This window comes from Egretta garzetta, unplaced genomic scaffold (genome assembly GCF_000687185.1).
Source record: "Egretta garzetta isolate BGI_Z169 unplaced genomic scaffold, ASM68718v1 scaffold220, whole genome shotgun sequence".
NCBI lineage: Eukaryota > Metazoa > Chordata > Aves > Pelecaniformes > Ardeidae > Egretta > Egretta garzetta.
In genome coordinates, this window is record NW_009258414.1 from 3,415,347 (window position 1) to 3,440,744 (window position 25,398).

Sequence of the window (25,398 nt, forward strand, 5' to 3'; positions counted from 1 at the left end):
GAAAACCCCCCCAATGGAGCAATTCTTCTCCTTAAAGGCTACTTTAAATACTTTCTCTAGAAGTAATGTCTCTGCCAATCTTGGCATTAAAATTGGGCGTTTTCTGTTTTATAGGTTTTATATTATTGGTTACAATTACATTGTAATGACTTCTGTCCATTAGTACTACGGGGGAGTTAAATCAACTGGAGTGTGCACTGGTAATAGCGCGAAGTCCTAGGTCACTGCCGGTTTGATACAGTATTAAAGAATGTCATGGTGGGTGCGTTTTTATGTCAGAAAGAGTTGCAGAGTTAAGTAGGATAACATTACTGTGTCAGGATAGCGGGAAAATAAATGCATAACAGCTGTTATTAGACACTGTAAGTACAAAATAAATCTGTTCCCAAGAACACCATTGTGAATGAAAAAGGAGAGAGAGAATAATCCCTTGCGAGCAGCTTTTAGCATAGCGGGATAAGCTTCTTTCCGCCTTCTTTCTGATGGTTTTTCAGGATTTCTCCAGATAGACTAGAGGCTCTTATACAGAGACTGTTACCTTGGCTGAAAATTCACGTGTCCAGTCCTTATGAAGTTTTTTACTCAAGATTTAGTAAACTGCAGGACAACTCCTACTTGTGGCAGATTTGCGTATTATTTGGTTTTGATAAAAATGTTGGTTTTGCCAAATCTTCTGGAATCTTCAGGAAATTGGAGGGGGAAAAAAACCCAAGTTAGACAGTTCTGTTCTTCTATTTGTAATTTCTGCTACTTTTTAACTGATGTCTATATGTTTCAGGTTTTAGGTACTGCACTGTTGTGCTTGGGCCATTGCCTTCTCTGCTTCCCAGAAACTCATACGTATGAACTTGCAGTAAACGTTTCAAGTGATTAAAGCCCTGTAGAGGACAGCGAGTTACGCGTGAAAAATCTCTCTTCTGAGTCAGCGATAATATGGGAAGTGTCCAAAACAAGTCAGTTCATGTAATGCATACCTCTAGGTTCCCAGTTCCCATGGGAGTACGTCAGAAGACAAGCTATGTTACTAAGTTAACCAAACACAAATTTGTCTTACAGTTTTCCCATTCATTCAAATGGGACGTGAATATTTTGCTTCCTAATCTGCACAATTACCCCGGAGCTCGTGTTGCAATGTGTCAGTGCAGTGACAGCTTCCCCTGAATGACAACTCCTAGTGATAGTGAAAAATGACAGCATTTGTAAACCAAGGGTTTTTAAAGAAAAGATGGAATTTTACAATACGCCTTAAATATGGGTATTTTGAAATGTATCTAATTGGCACGCTTACACGGGCTTGTAATGGCGTATCATTTTGTCTCACAGACTATGCGGTACTAGCACCTACTCGCACAGTGCTGTTGATGGCCATTAGGAGATGCTCAGAGACATTCTACACGTCCTACAATGCGATCTAGTAAAAACGAGTCAGTAGTAATGGGTCTCAGAGTTGGTAAACGCTCACCTTCGTGGCAGGCTTTTTCGTCATGCCTCCTGCCGTCCCTTGGGCAGTTACCGTCAGCAGGCTTTTTTTCTAATGGAGGCCTTATTCTTCAGGTAGCAGAAAGCACTGCTCGTCTCCCTGAATGTGCATTTGTGTGGAACCCTGTTATAGATGAGATTTCATGCTATTTATCCTTAAGTTTCTTTAATGGCATCTTGCTTAACAGAAAAGGTGAAATGAGTATTTTATGCTCATGAGCGTAGGGAAGGAGTCTTGGACTGAAAGCTGATTGGGAAGCTCTCGCGCGACTTTTATCCTTGTGAACATAGCTAGAACTCTGAATATAAAGCACTGTAAGGTGTGCGATGTTATTTTGAGTTTTGGAACGTGAACTGTGCTATACATGGACTGTATGTAGTACACTGTAAGATTTGCAGTGTATTTTAAATACGAGTTTAGGAATGTGATCTGTGCTATACGTTGGCTGTATTTAGTTTCAGCTCTTGGGACGAGGGATTGACTACATGACATTTGTAGGGCAGCTAGCACGAGCCTCTGTACTTGCAGACTAGGGGAATCACTGCAAAAGACATATCCAGTTCTAATAATGATGTGACAGCCCCCTTCCCCCCACCCCCCCAAAATAAGGAGAATAACTCCCAATATCATAAGTGCTTTTGAACGCTTCCAAAACATTCAGAAAGCCTGCAAAATGTTCAGACAGTTTTAAGGTGTTGTAAGGCAGAAATCTTACCGAAGTCCACTGCAGACATTAAAGAGACTAATGCTGTTGTCGTGCTGATTTCATTTTTCTTTTGTTGTATAAATATACACATAATACACAAAAAAAAATGGGAGATGATCTGAATGCATTCATAAAGCCTTGCTGGTTTGCAAATCATTATGGTATTTTAACTGCATTGCCTGGTTCTGAGTTAGTATCTGTAGGCATCCTGCAGTATATTATACATTGGAATTGCATCTGAATCCTGTGGCTACACAATGCTGTTCCACAAATTTGGTATTTAAGGTTGAAGGAACAGAGCAACTTCTATGTAAGATCTCTGTGTGAAATTCTGGTCGTGGTAACTTCTATAGCTTCTCCTTTGTTTGAACAATGCTGACAGTTTTGCCTTTTCACTGCATTTCAGTGGAAGAAGCTTTTTTTGACTCTTTCCTTTCAGCTTACCTTCTTAGATTCTTCATGTTTATGGCCATTGATTTTCTTGAGGTGTTCCTGCAACACCGAAGAAATTCTTCTCCAATTAATCATGCCGTATGTATTCAGTATCAAACTCCAGAGACTTTGAAAGGAGCGTTGCTTCTAGAAAGTATATACATCTATACATTATTTGTGGTATATGTGGACACCCATAGTGTTGGTAAGTATTTGGCATATTGGTAACTGAAGAAGGTCTCTCTGAAAACGATGACTCTGAAAAGGATGATGATTTTGAATTACCAGTAATTAAATGTTAGTGAAAACATTTGAAAACCATTAAATAACCTTAATGAATAAATAGGATTTCTAATGTTAAACAGTTAATGACTATGACAATTTATTTTCATCAGTTGAAAGGCACTTAAAATATTCCAATATTTTACTGTGTTAATGCTTAAATTGTATTACTTAGGATAATAATAGGACTCTAACTTCTATTTCTATTACTTACATGCCTGTAAGATTTCCCACAGACATTTCGTACGAGCCGCCGTGGGACGGCTGACTTCACCTGGTTGTCATTCTCAAGATCCCGTAACTCGTTCCTCCACCCCTGTGCTATACCTACTTCTCATGGGATGGGTTAGAAAAGCTTGTTCTGAGGGTTCAGTAACCCATTTTTAGCAGAGCTGGCTCAAAGTGTTTTGCAGTCACAGATAGTATCACCTGGGCGTTTTACATAAAGCAAAGCCAAGTTTATATAATAGAAACAGAATATATAATGTCTGGCAAATAGTATTCATGGTCTTTCTGCTCCCAAATTCTATTACCTGAAACTGGAGGAATTGTTTTGTTTTGTTACAGTTTGTGATCACTAATTCATGTTTTTCCAGTGTCCCAGGACAGCTGGTCGTAAATGAATGGATCTATGTTGAGTGAGCCCAGCAATTATCACAACTATTTTAAAAGTGGGTTTTTTTAGGATTCATGACATGACTGAGACGATAAAACATCTAAGAAAATACTCTGTCTTCTTAAGAAAAATGTAAAGGTAATGTCATATAACATTTATTTGATGATAACTAAATGTAAATGCATGAAATAATTGTCATCACCTACATGAAGATAAATAGCTTTTCCTGTACTAGCAGGCTTTTCCATATAAAATGCTACTGCTTTACAGGTTTTCCTCATTTTTTTGCCAAGTAAATTTTATAATGGCTGTAAATGGCAAGTGTGCTATGTCTGCTTAAGCATTACAGTATTAACAGAGGGCATTTTCTTGTTCTTCTATTTAATGGAAATTAATGACGTTGTTACCTGAAAAATTGTTTTATAGCACTGTCGCTTGAAAGAAATGCTGTCTCCTTCCATTCCCCCACATAACTTAACAGTCAAAATGTGTGGAATCAGATGCACATGGATTGTCAGCCCATGCATGGCTGGAATTCTATGATCATAATGCTGCCTTTTGCCATAAATACCCGAAATGGAGATCTGCATCTGTTATCTGAGCAGACTGAGACAAGAGGCTGTCACCTGGTATGGCAACGTGTGAGTGGAAATGTCAGTCAGTTCATTCTGTTCTGGTAACAGCACAACCACATCGCAAGGATTTGTCAGGAGAAAAGTGTCCCTAGCACGTTGTTGGTATAAAAGAAAGGTCAAACAGTATTATCAAAACCACTTAAAAAAAATGTAACAATTCCGAAGTTTTTTGTTACGAGTTGGAAAATACTCCCTCATCCACATATGGAGGGAGTAAAATGAAGATAAATCTTGTAAACGTGAAAATGACTGAGGGTTCTGGGCTAAGAGGCACTAACAGCCTGGCAGCTACTTCACATCATACTTGCTAAGTTGATCTGGGGTCCAGAACAAGTTGTCTGAAATTGTTACCAGAGGTGTAGTGGATGTCTGCATTTCATCTGACGTGCTGATGTCCCACACTTAATGAAAGTAGCATTTCCACTACATCAGTAAACTAAATCAATACGTATTCACATAAGAAATTAAATGACTTTCACATCTGCTAAGTACCGACTCTCCTGTACATGTTTGGACATCTCCTTGCTCTTGTTACTCCTGTTTTGTGGAGAAGCAGTTCTCATTTTGCTTTTTGTAGCTAATGGTAATTTAACAGATACTAGCTGGCAGCATTTGAAATGTTTCTACTTCTCTACATCTCTTACTGTAACTTTTTCTCCTCAGCCTCATCAGAATGATCATGACGGCAAATTTCGCATCCAAAAGCGCCATCATTTTTGTTAGAAACCGACAGTTACTTTAGTGTATTTGTAAGGATGTTCCTTATATATCGTCTTCTCTTTCCTGGCTTTCCTTCTTGAGCTAGCCTCTGCTTTGACTCCAAAGCAAGCAGTCAGTCATCCTAAATACCATAAACAGCTATATAAAATAACATTAAAGTTCCCATTTTACTGCTGATACTGAAAAACATCTCCCTGTGAAACACCAGGAAAACCAGTCTGTCTTTTGTCACTGAGCTTTCTCATTTAGTGTCTTACAGACACAATGTCTGAATGTTTGGGTGTGGGACACCCTGTGTTTGGCAATCACGGGAGTGGGCCCAGCACCAGGGTAGCAGTTTATTCCGATGTGATTATTCCTAAATCGTTCCATTAAAGTAAGTAATGTTGTTGGTGCTGATACACTAACTAGAAAAATAACAGCTGCACACTGGTTCTTCCATGCTGTTACGTGTGCTGGCAGTCTGTCTGGGTGTGGGATTAAGGCTTTATGGGCAGATATTTCGGATGACTTCAGTATTCACAACTGGCAAATCCCCAAATGAGTTATGGAGGTCACCTCAAATGAGTTACGTTTCTTGAACCAAGCTTCTGTAAAAATCTCCAGGTGCTAGGTGGGATCTTGCGAGCAGCCAGGCTAGTGAGACTTTCACTCATGCAGAGCAGTAGTTGTCCTGTATGGACACCTTGGGAGCATCCTGAACAAGGCCCGATTATATCTGACGAGTAACAGAGAACACACTTTGGTTTTAAGCTGCGTATGCCTTTTCATTTTCCTGATAAGAAGATACACAACTGTACTTTCCTACAACTCACTGGATTACAACTTGAACGGTATTTTACTACTTGTGTCACTTTAACTGAAGGTGTCATCGCCGAAGTATTGGGACCTAGGAAGCATGCTCGTTAATGATGCATAGCTTTCGGGCTTGGCTGGAAAGAGATTTCACCATTCCTGCACCAGCACAGTTCTATTGACTTTTTAAGGCCAGCTGATAATAAGTAGAACATTGCCACCTTTTGGTCATAAAGAAAAGACATACGGTTAAAGAAGCAGCATTACGCAAGTTGGGGATGCTGCAGCAAAACTACTTCATAGTATATTAATTTGTAATGCAACTGCTCAGTAATGGTAGCCCTGTTCAGTGGAGGTTGTAGGCATCGTTTGCTTTGATTGTGTGTATTGCATACCATGGTGATGTGTTTAGAGAGAATATATTATGCTACATACTAATTATGTTTTCCTGAGGACTGAATTACATATGCATTGTGAAGATAGTATGAAGGCTACCATGGTTACCATTGTGCACCCGGCAACTTATTTTATACGGTGCCAATTAATCTGAGGTAATGCTTGAGAGAGAAGAACGCTGCATAAGGAATGCTAATGTCTCAGCTGAAAGATGGAAATTAGATAGAAAAGCACAGCTTTTATTGAAGATTATATGTCAGGGTCAGCATTTATAAATTAATCCACCTGTAAGACTACAACCAACAGTTCTCTCTTAGATAAAAAACCCGTCTCTCTCTAGGCCCAATCGACACACAGGACACACTGCTACTTTACCAAGGATATTCTCTGAATAGGAGGTTTTCTCCCTTCTCGTGATTTTAATGCCGTATTCCTGCAGTTCAGACTGTAACTGGGGATTATTGCTGTGTCAGAAAGAGGATGCAGTTTCACGATGCAAAGACATCTAAACCTGATGCAGTTGCTAAGGTCAAAACTTACGCCTCTGGCCAAAGACTTCCAGATGGTGAGGACTGAGCACAGTACAGCTCTAACTCTTTCCTGTTCCCAACAGCTCAGTGTTGCTCAAGCTACGTTGCTGGTGCTTCCTAGTCAGCCTGTCCCCTCAGTGTGAGGTGCACAAGGTATGGTTATGGTTCTTATGTGCCCTTCTTTGCACACCCCTTTGGTGTTGGGACAAATTGTTTCAGTAGACAAATAGAATCCAGTCTAGAGCATTCGGAACCAGAGTCCTCCCCAGGTCTGAATACCAAACACTGCTGTTGTAATTTCTAGATGAGTCAAGTGAAGACTTTAGGGACATGGTTTAGTGGTGGGATAGCAGGGTTAGGTTAACGGTTGGACTTGATAATCTTCAAGGTCTTTTCCAAACTAAACAATTCTACGATTCGAAGACATTGGATAAGCTCCTGACAGAATTGCAAATTTCCTGCTTGAATGTTTTCATTAGATTCCCTGTGCCTATTTATATCAACACAGTGTAAAAAGCATTACAAAGATCTGCAGAACAGGGCTGTGTACTGTCACGGCCACGCCTCTTGATGCTTTTTTTGCTGCCATAGCAGTCTTGTAGAGTTTTGCTGTCGATTCTCACTGCAGCAGCTGTAGTAAATACCTAGCAACAAAGATTTAACCTAGCCCTAATGAAGCAAATCACTTAAAGATTGACAATATCAATATTTTATACCTGTTTCAGAAAAGAGAGGTGCAGACAAACATTGAGATGAGTTTAAAAACCCTTTTAATCCTTAAACTTGATTCTGTTTTGAAAAAATGTACACAACATTGAACACTAAACATTTAATCTTTAGAAGAAATTCTACTATTTCTTTTGAGTCACCAAAATGCATGAACAGTTGGATTTCAGTTAACTGAGCTAACTTCATACTGAAACAGATGAGGGAATCCTTGTATGATCCATTCTGCTGGCTGAGCAACATCACATTCTACGGGGCTGGCAATTTTTGGCAAAAGAGTAATGGTAATAAACAGTTGGGAGGCAGTAACTTCATCTTCCCCAGCTGTTCCAGCAGTGAATAGTTGCCCAAGGCAGGAGCTTTGATGCTCAAGTGATGGAATGTTTATCTTAAAAACTAGAAATTAAGCTACTAAAATGCAGAGGCACCTTTTCTAAGTGTTATTCGTTAACACGGTTCATTGGCTTATGTGACTTCGTATCTGTATTATTACTATTTTTCATTAAAAACTGATTTGCTGTACATAGTAAAGCACTTAAAAGTAAAGCATTTTCAACAAAATTCCTTGATAAAAGAAAATAGCGAGTTCCAGTGCTTTTCACTCTTTAGTGATAGTCAGTTTTAAACTGATTCTACAACATTCTCAGTACTCTAGTAATTGGACTGAAGATGCTTAATGCTGTAGGATTAATCACCGGACTCCTTTTACCATATTATAGGATGAACATCTCTCTTGCAATGCTTTGACATGGAGTACGGTAGGGAGTATCTGTCTGCTGGATATAAACCAGAAATATTTTTTTCCTGATTACTTTGTAGTTTAGCAGAGACTTGACATTCATATACATCTTTCTTTTGTTTCTAAGAACATGGCTTAATCAATATTTTTGCCAAAGCTTCTGATCAGAAGTAACTGTTCACTGAAGGGAGTATAACAGAGAAAAGTTGCAATGATTTACGATAATCAAACATAATTCAGTTTCTTACAAAAATTGTTATATGCACACCTTTTCTTTTTTACATGAGGCAAATTTTTTCTAAGGTATTTTCAGAAGAAATTCCAGGTTACTGGCCAAATATTTTTGAAAATGATTAGCTGCTGATTCAGATCCTAGGTATTAATCTTTGTGTTAAACTAAAAAAAGAGCTGCACAGATGTATAACAAAGAACCGAGAACATTTCTTCCTATCTGTTGAAGCAAGTTCACATTTAATCATCAAGTTCTTGGCAAAAGTATTTCTGTGTCAGTGTAATATATACAAGTTTAGAAAGGAAGTTTATATAATTATCTCATTAACTAATTTCAATAATAAAATAATTGAGCTGTCTAAATGCCTATCAGTGGAAAACCAATGGAAAGTAGTAGCTCAGTAATTATGCATAGAAACCTTAGCTTTCCAGTCTGATGAAATCTACCTATTCTCTCAACTTCTCTTCTTCCTTGGTGACATGGTTGCTTTCTATTAGTTTTTGTTATAATGCTTCCAGTTAGCAATTTCATTTTCTGTGTGGGAGGAAAAAAAAAAAATCGTATAAAAACCTTTTTCAGGTTTTGCTTTAGCAGCAGAAACAGTTGACTTGTAAAGAAAACTCTGTACCTGACCAACTAAAGAACTCCAGGCAGGTGAGTTGTTGCCTTTGCTTGTAGGGCTGGAAACGGCAGTTATGGTAGCAACATATTTCAGATATTGATACATCAGGCAAGGTGGATAAGGCTTTTTTCAGAGCATCTGGTTCTCTGGATGGATGGACACACAGATGGAGAAGTTCTGAGTGACTGAACATTACTGAGGTTATCCAGCAAGCTGGCACAAATTTGTTTCTCCACTAGGAAGCCTGCAGTAGAGCTGTAGGCCATTACAACTGAAAACCTGGAACTAAAAGGACAGAAGGTAATAGGGAAACACAAGGAATGCTATATTAATTAATATTATTTTTAGAAGATTAATTTCTAAATTAAAATCTTAAGATAACTATCGAGGAAGTTCCTGCATTAAGAAAAAGTAGGAAATGCTATAAAAGCAACTTAGTCCATTTACCATCCAAATGAAAGTATGTTAAATGTTTTTCTTTTTTTTTTTTTTTTTTTTTTTTCATTTTTATATTTTGAGAAATTAGGACTCTCATCCTACAAGCACAAATCATTACAATGAGACCAACAAAACAATAGTAGTTTGCACGACAGTAGCTGTTGCAGGATAGTGTCTGCTAAATTATATTCAAATCAATGAAATGATGAATGGCTTACCTGTTGAACTGGGTTGTGGGGAAGGGCATCCATTGCTCCTGGTGGTGTTAGCTTAGCCCTCCCGCCCCTTCTGCTCTACGAATTTATAATTTCCCTGATTTCTGGCAACTTCTAGTTTGGTAAGTAAGCTGTATAATTTAGCATAGTAAATAGCTGAGACTGGCAAGAAGTGTGTAACTGATAACATAGCCTGCAATTTTTTGGGGGGGGTGGGGGAAGGGGTAATTATAAGCACAGGGTAAAACTGATTATTTCAGCATATGTAGCGATTGTCACTGAAGTTGGTTTTAATTTTAGATTTTGTCTATAGCCAATAGAAAGAGGATGGTGCTCTGGTTAACCTCTGCTGGTGCTGGAAGGAGCCAAGAACTATCGTAACTACACTTACAAAACATTCCCACAAATCTCTCTGTTTTGTAGCACATTGTGTGACTGTGGAAAAAAAAAAAGTTGGATTCCTGTATCGCCTCCAAGCTCATCACTTCACTGTTGAGGATTTTACTCATCCATTCCCCGTGAATGATGCAGTTTGTTGTCATGTTTGATTGTGAAGACTTTTTACAAGGTCTTTTAAGGCATAACTCCATTTGGAATAACTTTAAGGTTATCCTGTCCTTAAGGCGGAAGTAGTCAGACTCCTATTTCCACTGAAGCGTAGGTAATGTAGAGGAAGACGGTGTTGCCAGTGAACTAAATTCTTCAGTGTGGAAGCAAAAGAGAGTCCCAGTGAGCAGACTTTTGCTCATTTACTCCCTGCAGAGAAATGACATTTGTTCTCTACAGCATTTTCTCTTGAGAGGACCAGTTATTGGCTTATGTCACAAGCAGTCTACCGTTCCTCAGTGATACATTCCTTAAGGCGTACATGGATCGCTTTCAATACTCAGTGATCCAAATTCAACTCTTATTGATTGTATGAATGTGTTGTGGCTGTGAGAACAGAAATTGTTCTTGTGTAGGTGTTAAAGTTCATCTGGTTTTCTTTCTGATGCAGTGCTGCTAAGTGTTTCTCCCACTATGTGGTGTGCGTGTGTATGGATGTATACACATATATATGCTTATATGAATAAAAGGCTTCAGTGGCCTTCTGCTATTAATTGGCTGGCCCTGATTCTACCCAGCCCCCTGCTGCTGAGATGTGCAGAGTCTGCCTAGAGAATCGGAATAGCAAGGGCTCCCCTTCTTCCTTTACCTGCTGCAGCTGGTTTGAGGGTAAGTAGCAGACAATATATATAAATAATAGACAATATTGCTAGCTTTTATATCACTCTGAGGATGATCAAAGCAACCTAAACCCAGGACATGTCGAGAGGAAAAAAATTACAATGAGAAAGTGCTGTAAAATTTGATGGAAAGCATATGGGGATCTCCCCACATCCCTTGTGTCTGTGACTGGAGTTCACTGGTGACATTCTTTTTTTTCACTCCTAGAAAAAACCCTGTATTCTCTCTCCTATGTAAAGTTTTAGTATTTCTACTCTATTTTGCTTTTTGAAGGAGCCTTTGCTGAGATTAACTGTATACAAACAGGGTAAAATAACTAAATGCTCTGGTACCTGGTGGGGTGAGCGAGCCTCATTAACTTGGCTTGGGGTGTCAAGAATACATCCAGTGTGATACAGTCAGCTAGAGCTCAGCATTGGCTGGAACTAGCGTTTTATTGGTGAGGTGCTTCTGTATTGCAGTACAGTTGTGCCAGAATTGAGTGTGTGTGTGGGGGGTGGGGGTGGAAATTTGAAAACAATCTCAGTCAAAGAATGGGGAGATAAGCCATTTATGAACTTCCTCCAGCCTGGACTCACAGCTTTTTTTACCCTTCCTGGTTAAATGTATTAAGCCAACTGTTCTGATGCTTTACACAGTACATTAAACAACTTAATCATACTGTCCTCTCTTGCATTAATAAATTTAGCATTTGTATTCCTGAAGCAGCTGTTTTCTTCTCTTGCTCTGTTTTAGTTCTTCTTCAGAATACAAATTCCAGCTCATTTCCATTTTTTCCAGACCTAACGCAGTGAAAGTTTTGTTTTCCTATTTGTTTTTTTAACCCTCTAGACCAAAATTGAGTGCTTTGAGGATGACTCCTGCATTTTTCTAATAAATATTCCCTTTGTCATTAAATATTTCCCAGTATTCTTGAACATCCTTCTAGAAGGAGGGTGTTCTGGGGCAATATCTTTGAGGCAGAAGAGCTTGTTCCTCTTCTTGAATTTTACTCAATTGATTGCTTTCATGCAGAACTAATTGCCATGTTTTCACAGGTAAGTACTCACTCTAGATGCACCTCAGTTTTTATGCATCAACGATTAAGAAATGCTAGAGAGATGGAACTTTTAATATGGAAATTAATAGGGTCTATGCTTTGGCCTTCTGAAAACCTCAGATCCAAAATGTCATGAATTTGGCAATCTCAAGTTTTGGTCATAGTCGCAGATACTGATCAATCCCACCCATAGCTGCAGAACTCACTACTGTACAGTGAAGTCTGCTTCTCTTTAACATCTGAAAAAGACTGCTTAAAGGAGGTAAGTTTTAAATCTCAGGCTTAGATCAAATGATTTCAAATGAATATTGTTTATCAAGACTTTTTTTTAAACTCTGGACTTGTGAGAGCTATCAAGGCTGGGGGTACACAAGAAGATGGGAGGCAACACAGCCCAGACAGCTGACCCCACCTGACCAAAGGGATATCCCAGACCCTACGACACCGTGCTCAGCAATAAAAGCTCGGGGTAAGGAGGAGGAAGGGAGGACATTCAGAGTTATGGCATTTGTCTTCCCAAGTAACTGTCACAGGGGATGAAGCCCTGCTTTGCAGAAAGCGGTTTGGGAAGTCTCAGCTCATCCATCTGAAAATGCCGCTGCAAGGAGCCTTGTGACAATCTCCTGTTGCCACCCAGAGAGCAACCAACCATCTTGCTAAAGAGATTTGATTCCACCATGTAAGTGTTACCTGTGCCAAGATGACGGTCAGTTTTACTATTATTATTTATTTAAACAAACGGTGTCTCTGGGTAGATAAGGGGTAAGCATAGGATGAAGCCGGGGAACCATGTAACAGGTTAGAGATCCATTTTGTAGTACTCATTTGCTTTAACCTACTATAGAAGTAGAGTGCTGATTAGACCTTAAGACTTTGTGTTTCTTATGTGGATGCTACAGTGAATGTTACGTGGCAATGTCTGAAAGTGCAGTATATCTTAAAACAGGAGGGAACAATTTAGAAAAAAATTGCTTGTAGCTTTTTATGTTTTAAACACAGCCTTCCTGGGAATTTTGCATACTATTGTCAGGCCAAACCATCATTTTAACACTGTAGGAATTAACACAACGTGTTCCACAAAGACTCAAGGAAGCTGTCTAAAGTTCTAACATTAGTAATGCTTGATGAAAAAACTTCTGCAAACACTGCAGGATACTGCAAATTGCAGCACTGGAATCTCTTTTATTTTAGCTGACTACCATCCTAGTGCTCTACTGCTATTTTTCCTCAGATCCTGCTTTTGTGTGCTACACAAAGGAAAGCGTATGTTTTGTTTTATTGCCTTTACTGTGCCAGCAAACATGCAGAATAAGAATGACTGATGTTCTGTGAGATTTCTTATCTTTCATGATGTGATTTCTTTAACAGCCATTCTTACTCTTCTCCCTACATACTTTTGGTGCTGAATGCAATTCATCACATCTTTTTTTCTTGCTGCCATGCTCTGCATTTTCTACTTTTTCTGGCTTAGAGGACAGCAAAGTTGTAACAATCATTGTTAAGGAAAGGCGAAATGAGAGCTTTAATTATTGTTAATACAGAGCTATTTTATCACAGCAGATATTAACACAGCTTTAATAGAAACCTACATTTTATTAGGTCATTATTAAGGGAAGCCTTGGGTCTGAGGGTCTTCTCCCCCTGCCCCCCAAAAAAGGGGGGAGGCACATGTATAAATAAGACACAGAGAAGACTGCACTCTTGTCCAGGAAGGATCATACTTGGAAATGAGGGACTGGTTTGTTATTTCACTCGGCTTGTTAATTCCTTGTTTCCTGTGCTGAGAATTCCCATAAGGATTCCCAGAAGTGGTAAGCTTTTCATGCTGGCTGTTGACTGGACAACTGGAACAACCTTCATCAAACTTACTTTACACTAAGCCACTTCACAGCCATAATTTCACAGGAAGTGTCAGTTTGTTGCACTGAATTTTGCTATTGATAAAAAGGTGAAGGCATTTTACCATATTATATTACCTACGGATCATACTTTTAACAGGACTGAATTGGTGTAGAGATTGCTATAGAGGGAGAGTGACAGTGTTTACACTGAGGAGGTTAAAAAGCCCAACTTCCAATTATAAAGTTGCTTTACTGCCTTAGGAGGTCACTACCTATATAAAGAAGCTACAGCAAAGGGTGGCAGTGAAAAGGAATGAGCTGAAGTGATTTTTATAGAAGTCACACAGCAGGTCAGCGGTAGAGTGAGGAATAAATTTCAAGTCTCGTGAGCCCCAGCCCAATGTCTTTGCAGTAAATTCTGCTGTTCTAGAAATCTCATTACTTACTGAACAGACCTGAAGAATGTAAAAGTTGGGTTACACACAGTCTGCCAGTTGGCAATCACTGTGCTCCATTTAAAAAAAAAAAAAAACAAAACAAACCCAAACCAAAAAAACAACACTGCATTAAATCTAATTAACCTTCACCTATCTCTGATTACAAAAGAATCCATAACAGATGAAATGTCATCTACACTAGTATTTTATGATCTCTTCTGAAATAAAAACATCTGGAATTTACAGTCATGGGAGAGCAGTAAGCACTCACTGGCAGACAGCAATAGAAATGTATCAAATACCCTGAAGGACTGGCTTGGGAAGGATGATTCTGCCTGCTTCTCGCAGGCTTCCTAGTTACCAAGATTTGGGGAGTATTGCTGTTGTTTTAATTGGGCAATATTGCCTATTATGATTTGGGTTTTTTTTTAACTTGGCTCTGTTCTTTGTTTCAAAAACATCCCATTATTTTTTCAAACAATTTTTTATCTTTTCTTGATTTCCCACCCCCCCCTTCACCACCTGTGGTGTTTTGTTTTGGTTTTTTAACCAAGGCTCAGAAACCAAGGAAGTAACTTGCGATTGTACAACTCTAACAGTTCTGCAAAGAACACTTTAAAGTTATAGAAAGAGGTGCAAATGTGTCACTCTTTATTTATACAAAAAATATACACAGGCTCACTAAAATAACTTTAAAAAAATCAGCTAAAATTTTATTGTGCCTTTTTACAGACTTACAGCATCTAGTCTAAAGCACAGTGGATAGAAAAGCTTTCATCATAAGCGCTTACTTGGGGAAAAGATCTGGCAGAGACTGGGTAGATTAAGAGTCTAATAAAAAATGTGGAGAAGCTTGTCTAGCTTTCATTAATGCCATCTTCTCACTTTGTCTCTGTTCCCTCCCTGAAGGCCAATCTGTAAGTGTAGATAGACAACTGCAAAGTAATTTGCAGCTGGCTGACAGTCTGCAGAAAAACATCCCGAATATCTGAAGTTTATGTGGAAAAATAATTTTTAAATCACTTCTATTACACCACCGCCATCCTAAGACACTTCACAAACAGGCCAGGATAAAAATACTCAATCGTAGCTTAGACTACTCAAAAATGATGCCTTTCTTAACTGGAATTGAGACACATCGTTTTGTGCCGTGTGACCCATGTAAGGCTCTTCTTTTAAGGACGAGCTTTCCCACGTACGGGTGTATCTGCAGATCCTTATGGCACAGCTATTTTGATAGATACCTTAAACAGCTGGGGTAGAAGAATACGGAGAACATTCATTCTGGTGCAGTTGGAGATGGCCCTGATCACCCACAAAGCACGGATGAAAAGAAACTGGTTTAATAGTTAAAGCACAGTTTACCAGACAAAGAGGTCTCTAACATTTCCTTGGTGCTTCCCTTCCGACTATCACAACGAACTATCTTGACAGGTAGGGATGAAAACCGGGTTGCTGTTTTGACAGCCATAATTACTGGTGGTAACAGACATGGCCAGTCTATCAGTTCATTATTTCTTGCTTTGTAACACTGTCACATATGTGAAGTGCAGCAACGCTAAGAAGTTTCAAAAGGAAGATGGCCCACATAGATCTGAGATGTTAATTTAAATCTAGATACTTCCTACATAATAAAACTACACACAAATGTACGGACATGAAAACTGTTAAAATTCATCACCAGTAATACTAGAGATGATTATGTTTGGCACCTAGCACAGAACATACCTGAGAAACTGGAATTACCATCTAAATGACTAGAACTCCCACAGAGATGATGGAACATATTTATTAAGTAACTGACAAGCTGATAACAAAGACTGATATAACTGTAACTCTAGGTTTGTCAATTTAAAATGACAATACTAAATAAAGATCATACATGAACATAAGCCTTAGCTATTGGACTGGGTGTATGTGGCCAGATTTTGGTAGCTGGGGGTGGTGGTGCTGCAGGAGGTGTCTCTGTGGGAGGAGGTCGGGGTTGCCCTGTGCCAGGGGCATGCTGCCTCTGCAACCCAGCGCACCCCGAGGCCAGAGAAGGGAGGAGGAGGTGCTCCATGGGGCTGGAGCAGAAACCCTGCTGCAGCCTGTGGAGGACCCTCTGTTGGAGCCAAGGAAAAGGGCGAGAAGGAAGGAGCAGCAGCAGCAGGAGACCCTTGTATGCCGACTGTAAGCTCCCACCCCCCCAGTGCTGCGCAGGGGGAGGGTGGTGGTAGAAGAGCTGGGGGTGAAGGACTGAAGTTGAGCCTGAGGAAGGGGTGGTGGGGAGGAAAGGTGTTTTAATGTTTGTCTTTGTGTTTTCTTACTACGTATTTTAATTTGCAATAGATTAAGCTAATTTTCATCAAGTCTGTTTTGCCTGCAACAGTAACTGGTAAGCAACCTCCCTGCCTTTATCTTGACCCTCAAGCTTTCTTGTCCATCTTCTTCCTATTCCCACCCCTGGTCCTGCTGAGGAACCATGAAAAGGTGGTTTGTTGTTGGGTTTTTTGTTTGTTTTTATGTTTTAGCAAAAAAAACAGGTATGAATGACATGTCCTGGAATAAATTTAGACTGGAAACTGCTTCTTAAGTATTAGACAAGTGAGGACGTAGAGTTACCCCTGAGGAGGATGAATAAGAGCAAAACTCATTAGTTTAAAATGAAACACTTTATGGAGGGTTTACATGATACAGTTGCCTACAGCACTGAAGCACTCTATCTGGTGATCCAGGAAACCCTTTCAGACCCTAGCTTTGTAATGATTATGCAGAAATTCCTCCTCAACTGTGAGTTAACAAATACGATGTATTGCCAGGCTCCTGAGGAGACCATGTTTATTGTAGTGATGCTTATAGGTATATGCAGTGCCACCTATGCTGAGATTATACTTTTACAAATGTTAAATCTTTCAGGTATTTGTATGTATTTTCTTGCTACATTTTACTTTCCCGTGGTGAATCACACAAGCTGCGTAACATGGAGCTTAAGACTGCGTGGGGATTACTGCTGTGAGCTACTGGTACAGATTCCACCTTGCCCCTGCTCCCAAGGAAATGCAGTGCAGTAGCTAGGGCTGAACCCTGGGAGGTCACCCGATGCCACCCAGAGATCTGGATGTCAGATTACAGCGGGAAAAGGTGCTGTTCAAAGACAGGGAAGATGGCTGCAGTGTGTTCTTTTGTTTACTCGGTTGGCACGAAACTCCTTAACTTTAAAGAAACAGGAAATTAGAAAGAGGTTGGTGGTACCAGTTTTTATACACAGGCCTTCAACCATGTAAGGCTTGGTGCAAGTCCGAGAATATAAATAGATTTGGACTGCAGCCGCTGTTTTATTTGTCAGTGTTTTGTTCCAACTGCTAGTAGAGAAGAGGTCCAGATATAATGTACTATTTTCTTATTTCTGTTCTGCTAGCAATAGCTCAACCAAGCACTATATATACACACACCTGACATATGAAAAAGACAACTTCTGTTTCTGACACAGGACTTTTATTGTCTTTTGTGACAACTTGTGGAACTCATCGGATGCAAACATTTATTGAGACACCTAATTTGAATATTTTTCTAAGTGAAACAAGAAAATAAATTTTCCTTACATTGTGTGTGAGCTACAGTGTTAAGAATGCAAATTTAGTATTTCTCTTAGGTATCAAACAATTCAACAGGCTGACAAAGTAGGTCTGAATAATGGAAGTACAGCACAGCTTTATATGCCTGTAGCCCCTACATATATAACTAAGGAAGCTTTACAGGCAGTCCCTCGCCAGCAGGCTAAGACAGATAATTTCAGGAGACATCTTAATTCAGTATGAGCTTGAAGAAGGGATGGTGCATTGGATGCACATCTCTAGTGTCATCCCTGAAAGGACCATATTAGACATTATGAGATGAATGCTCTTCTGTTTTCTCCTTTCTCTTTTCAGGGGAAGTTATCATGGCTCAGTGCTGTTTCCTGCCACATGAAAAAGCCACAAACCAGACCACACGTCTGCCAAGTAAGTGTCCAAGTAAGCATAAAGCAAGACAGGCTACGTGCAACTCTTGTGAACAGAAGGTGAAAGGAGCAACACAGCCATGAAACTGCTCCTCTGTTATAAAGGCTGGTGTGAAGATGGGTATTTTTGCACATTTGCTCTCAAAATCTAGGTGGCCCACTGCGAAGTTTAAAATAGTAGCGTAAATGTACTAGGCTTTAATTAATCATGCCTGCATGTATAGCTCCCAAATCTTTTCAGTTAAACAAAAAGATCAGGAAGGAAAGCCTATGGCTGAAAATAAAACTAAAATTCCAGTAAAGTAATGGTTGATCAGTAGTGCTGTAAGGGTTGTGGGTTTGTAGGTGTGTAATCATATACGCATACACTCATACATTTACGTCTAAAATAAGTTAAAGGCAAACTGTTGCAATTATAGTTGGCCAGGATTTCTTCCAAGATGAGTTTCACGAGGAAGTGACAATTTATTATGAGGTTTTAAGAAAAGGTCACTTTCTGATAAAGCTTCAGAAGAAAAGTTATTTCAAGCCCATCACGAATACTTGATAATGAGAGACCTAGCAGGCTGGTTCTTAGGGCAGCCGTTAAGGGGTGAGAGAAGCAAGGTCTTAGGCGGCCATTCCTGTCTTCTCCTTCAGAAAACCTCAGGTTAGCAGAAATACAGAAAGCGGGCAAGAAAAAAAAAAAATCAAGTTCTGCATCAATGTCTTGCAGCAATCCATCTAGCTCCAGTCATAGCTTTACATGAGCGTAACCCCTCCAGACAGGATCTCCCTCACTCTTTATCACTACCTCAGTTATTCTGCAGCAGTTTTATTTTCAATCTTGCCTCTTCACCAGGGAAAGTGATCATTTTTATGAACGAATAGGGAAGTACCCAGTGAAGAGAAAGATCACTGAACTCTGAAATAGCCATACACGTAAGTCTTAGGTGGTAGTCCACTTTTCCATCAACTGTAAAATGCCTTCCCGTTCCAGTCCAAGCAGAGTTGCTCTGCACATGCTGAAGTGTTGCGTTCTGAGTGGTCTCAAGTTTTTCTTGTGGAATCAAAAGTAAAACCCATTGCCTTTGTGTCTTACTGTAAAAGTCCTATTTGTGACTGGAGAGAGCATAACTATTTTGTTAGGAATGCAGTCAAAGTCGAGTGCCAGCACAGAGTGGCTCAGTAGACCACTGCAGCAATGAACTGTTCTCTTAGGCAAGAGGCAAAAAATAGATTCAGCTATAGATGTTTCTCTTTATTTAATCTTTCTTAGATATCTTTATTTTCAGGGGGAATCATGTAATGCCTTCACACTGATAAAAGTCAAAGCAAAAATACTGGTAAAAGAAGACGGTGGTATTTGAAAGCACCTACTACAGTTTGCCAGCATAAGAATATTTGTCAGATGTCTCCATATATTTGATTTCTGGCTTTAGCAGCTGCTTCAAGTCAAAGGGACAGGCCTTGACTTGTATAAATTAGTACAGATTTGTAACTCAGTAGTTGAGATGCGTAAGTGTTCAAATAGATATAACGTTCAATTTGTAGGTCATAATTACGCTGTGCTTAGCTCTCCAGCTACAGAACTGCAGTCTCATTTACACACGGCACAGTTAACAGTACTCCATCTTTTCTAGAGACAAGAGGATGCCCTCGTATAAAAAAAACCCAGGAAGCTGTCTTGCTGAAGAAGCAACAAATTAAACCAACTTTACAGTCTAAATGCCATATAGTCTTTGCACCAAAAGGACACAATGTTGATAGGGAATACTTTGGGAGATGTCTTTGGATATTGCTAGTTTAACAATAATAAAAAACTCCACATGCAGATGCTGAAAAGACAAAGAGTTGTACTCGCAGGCTTTCACAGAGATGACTAGGAGGCCGTAACAATCCATAACAATGAATATTTCTTCTTAAGTGAAGAGAGAAATAAATGGCATGATAAAAGCAGACCCAGAGGCAAGCATTGTTAGTCTTTGGTACTATTTCCATACTTAATTAGAATACCAAGCAAGACAAATAACTAAAAGCTATGCTGAAAGAGTTACAGAAGTTTGTGAAAATGTCAGTATCAAAACTCATGTAGGTCTCCAGCCATGGCATGAACAATTATGAATTTGTAACATTTTGTATCAGTGCAAAAATTTAAGTAGTGAACGGCAATACACATATATAGGCAAATGCTATCGAAAAGGCATTGGATACCTACCTTCAGGATTTTAAAAATGCCCATAGGCAATGTAGCTGATGGATGGATGCAATTTATTTTTTTAAGATGAGCTTAGAAGCTTTTTTAATCCTTTACAGCTCCTTCTTTGTTCTTTCTCTCCACCTCTCTTGCATGTCATGGAACTCCCAAAATCAAATACAATGTGAAAGAAATGCTAAGTGCATGCTTCAGATCTTTGTAACTGAACAGATGTAAAGGATTTTAGGGCTTCAACTCATATTTTTTGAATACCCAGATGATGGAGACATAAAAACATCAAGTCAGACTTCATAACCTTTGTCCCTCTCAAAAAACCCAAGAATGCCTTTTAGAGTAAAGTGGACACTGGCTGCAGTGAGGTTTGGCTGTGTTCCTGACTGCCACAGCACATTTGTAGCTAGACTGACAGTGCAGATTCTCTAAACATTCAAGCATAGCCAGATTTATCACGTCCTGGTTCTTGATGTTTGGAAATTAGTCTTGCTCCTCTCTCATAAAAATCCTTGTAGCAGAACCAAGTATTCAGCAATTCTATGACAGGAGACACTATTATTTTGGAAGCACAACTATTTTTCTTCAAATTATCTTGTTGACAAGAGGAAAACCATGCTGGAGTCACTCAGAATGTTTCCTGCTACAGGACAAAAAAAAGCCCACTTTAGCACTTGCAATTTTAATATGCTGTGCTTTTGTGGAGGGAAGGACTTTATAAACTGACATCTCTATGCCACCTCATATCTTTATACCTCAAAAATATTAAACTACAGGTCAGATCTTGAAAGCAATTCCAGATCTGCTGAAAGGCTCAAAAATTAGCTTTTGGCCCAATTTTGACCAATCTTTAGATTGACATCCTTCTCAGTTTGAAGGTTTAAAATGCCTCAAACTGTTGGTGTAAGTTTTCCATTACACAAGAAGATAAAAATAAAGATCACCATATGTGTTGTATAAGATATAAGCTCTATCCCTCTGAGTTAGAATCATAGAATCATTTGGTTGGAAAAGACCTTTAAGATCATCAAGTCCAACTGTACCTGTCCACTACTAAAGCGTGTCTCTAAGCACCGCGTCTGCCTGTCACGGTATTTGAGGGGCGGCCTCACCAGTGCCGAGTACAGGGGAAGGCTGACTGCCCTGCTCCCACTGGCCACACTATTCCTGATACAAGCCAAATTAGATTAAACTAAAATCCAAGTGATGTTGCTTTAGTTTTAAGTGTTCTGCTAATGGAGTCATGTTATGAAGCATTACGATTTAATAGCAGAAAAGAAAACAGTATTGAAACACTATTCAATTCCATCTGCTTTCACAAAGAGAAACAGATAAAGAGCAGCAGGATTGCTACTTTTTAATTAAAAAAAAAAAATTGAACTATTTTGAAATGTGTTGAAGCTTTCTGCAAGTGTATGTCCAGCAGCGATGACTGAAAACCAGCTGAAATTCAGGTGGTGGTCTTGCCCTCCCCCTTCCAGCAGCCTTCTCAAAACCTACAGTCCTTCCCCAAATGTATAGTTGGCAGTCCTACCCACATGCAGCCAAAAGAAGTGCCTATAGTTCCATAAATAGCAAAAAAAAAAAAAAAACCCAAACAAGGCCCTAACATCCCCACATCCCACACATTTCTGCAGTGCAGCTAGAAACCCACATCCCCGCTGCAGCGATCAGAATCCTTACAAAGCTGTACAGAGAGGAGAGGAGGATGGAGTTGATATTTTTTGCTTTGAACCTCAGGACTTCAAATAAAAAGATATTCTGTAGGTTTTGTCCCTTTTACGTTATTTTAAGTGTAGTGGTGTTTCCCAATATTCAAAAGAAAAGCTGTTCTAAGGAATACACTTTCCATGGACAGTACTGCAGTAATGCTCTTGAGTATAGATTCTGATTAAACAGCGGTGAGCCTTGCTGTCAGGAGCCCATTTGCTAGCCACTCTTCAGAGACAAACAGGGATTTTACATCTGTGCTGTTCTCTAAAAGCACTTAGTGACATATGAAAAGATTTGATTTGTAAACGTCGAAGGCAATAGACTTCATCTTTATAGCATACAGAGAAAGGAAGCATGAAGCAGTGAATTGCACAGCTGCCTGGAGAAGAACCACATTCTTTTCCAAGATCACCATTTATCAGACAGATGAAACAGGAATATTTCTGTGAGAATTGTCTCAATAGCAGCACAGAATATATATACTACCTCCTCAAGCATGTGCAGTTTTAATGAGTTTCCACCTGCCAACAAAATCTGAAGTTCTGCAGCCTCCCTTGCCCCCACTACACCTTTATTTCTACTCGTTAAAAACTTCTCAAACAGTATGCTCTAACTTTATACAGTGGGCTGAATCCACTACATAAAGAATCAATCAATCATTGCCCCCCTTTTTTTTTTTTTTTTAGTAAGAATCAATAATCACCAGTCATCAACCTTTGTTTTTAGGATGTGGACATCTAAAAATCTGTGTATGTAAAGCTTACCATGTCAGGGAACATGTGATGTGAGGTAAAGGACAATTACAGCCATAATATGCACAAATTCACAGCCATTTTTAGATATCTGCAGATACAAACAACAAAACCTGAGTTAAAGAATCACTTGGAAAATTTTTTAAACTTAATAAACTTGTGTATTTGGACAGTGGTAGCATGTTCTTAGTAGGACACATTCGTTATCAGCTGTGAAGTCCTAAATGGTTAAGGCATTAAGGTGTTCTTTCTTTAACTCTCTGCAGATGCATCCAGTGCACAGCAACACCGGCGCGGGCACAGCTCTTGCAGTTCTATGAAGTTCAGGCATTGGGGTAGGTGTGATACCTATTTTTAGAAATGGCAAAGAATTTCTCTCTAAATTTCAGTCACTCAGTTACTTTTATCCAATATTGAAGTCAGTTACAGAAAACAACAAAGGAAATAAAATTATGGACAGAACAGTGTTAATAATTTAAAAAAATTATTTTGGTGACTAACATTGAAAAAAAGTATAAAACTTGAAACTGAGCTAGACAAAGAAGATAACATTTTCCTGTAATAAACCCCTCTTACATACTGATTGCTGTTTCCCTTAGAAGAGTTTTGCTAACTATCTTAAAGAAACTGTCCTTTGAGCATAAAACCAGTGGAGACCAATTAAAAGGCAGAACATTCTCCAGTAACTTACATTGGACAGCAGAACTAAAATATTTTTAGTGCAGCTTAGGAAGTCAGAGCATTCTGGAAATTGCATACGCTGTTTGATCTTTTTACAGATAAATGGGCAGAAGACTCAGAAGAACTAGCATTTATTTGAAAAAATGCTTTTTATATCCAGGAATAAAATATGCAAATACAATCCCATGTTTAAGTTATCTGAAACAACTCTCCACGTATTTCTTTACATTTTAAGTCAATTTTAATTAAATGCTTCATTTCTCGTGAAATCAAGAGAGACCTCTCACAACTTCAATCAAATATTTGAAGATAAATTTCACAGAAATATAAAAATTAAACTTGCATAAGTTTTACTGTTTCTTTCAAAGAAGCTTTAAGCACCTAAGTTACTTAGAGTCTTCAAAATATGAATCTTAGACTGTGATATTGGACATACAGTCCAAATTCTTTGGCAGAGTGTCACCTGGTAAGGTGGCAAGGATCAGAAACATTTATTGTTTAAAGCATCCTCCATAATATTTTTTGGACAAAAATGGAAAAGGTGGGGGGTTTTTTAGCATATCATAAGGGTTTTTCAGTAAAGTATTTAAGTCTGCAGTTGTTTAACAAGGCTCCAATGTCCGTTTCTTTGCTTTTGAGGCTTCTGTCAGTGTAAACACTAGGCAGTGAACATCACCTGTACTCTATTGTACATTAACCCCTCTCTGGTCACTTTAAAATTTGAACAGGTTTAAGGAACTCGTACTTTGCCTCTCACTGAAGAAACACAGCTAGACGTTGGGTGCTAATAATCCAGCTCTTTCTGTAGCAGCAGCAGCGAAATAGCAGAACAGGTCACCATCTCTCTGGCATGGGAGGCATTGGCAGCCTGACGCTTTTAGCAGCTAATTTGTCTGCTATTGTCTAGCTTGAAATCCAGACTCCAGAAGATAATGTGGATAAATTCTTTTTCCTGTTTCTGAAACTTGATTCTTTCTACTGTATTCTTTCCTGATCTTTATTCTGTCCCTCCTAATCTTTATTCTGTCAGCTGCAGTCTGAAAGCCTCCTGGGTACCCTGCTGTCCTCTCCTGAAACTTCAGACTCCTCTCAGCCCTTTTTACTCACCTTCGTATCTGCAGAGCTCTTGAATTCTCAATCTTTAACTGCCATTTCTAAAATTTCTGCAGTTACTCTCCTCCATTCCACCCCATTTCTCAAGAGTCCAGTCAACTGCCAGTGCAAAAAAAAAAAAATTTTTTTTTTTTTCCCCTACGGTGCTGAAAAATCTTGAGCTATGTCTGCACATCACAAAAGGTCCTCTTATCTCACCACTTCTGTGGTGTCAGCAAATGCCATGAAATCTAATCCATCTAAGCAAGCTTTATATCTCCATCAGGCACTGCTTCATGTCCCTTTCTGCTGTTCAGCTCTAAAACTAATGTTCCCAGACCAAGGTCACGCTAGCTGTTCCATTTTTTAGGCTTATGTCCCTCACACACAGATTCTGCCCTATTACCATGTTCATTTCAGTCAGTTATTTTTTTCCACTGGGTCAGCAGCGGATTACCAAGAACACAAGCTCCCAGTTCTAACCAAGAGCCCTTTCTCTGCACCCCTCCTTCCAGCTCCAAGCATCCTGAAGCAGCTGCTGCACGCCAGGACTGCGTATTTCCAGCCCTTTCACGTTCCAAAGCTGTGGCAGTTGGTGCATGTTCGGTTAGTCTGAAGAGATAGTTCATTAGCAGTCTGGACATGTAGGTGCTGTGTGAGAACAGACAATATCCAGTCTGCTCAGGCAAAATAACTTGTTTAGGGCTTGCCTACATAACACTCTACCTTTCCAAGAATTAGCCAAAATTCTTAGTCTTGTGATTTTAAAAATGTGGATAGGTTTTCATAGGGTCAGTGAAGGCATAGTAATGCTAAAGGCCATCAAATTAAGTTTCTGCGCTGAAGTCTTTAGTTTTTCAAAAAGCAAAGGCAGAAAAAGCC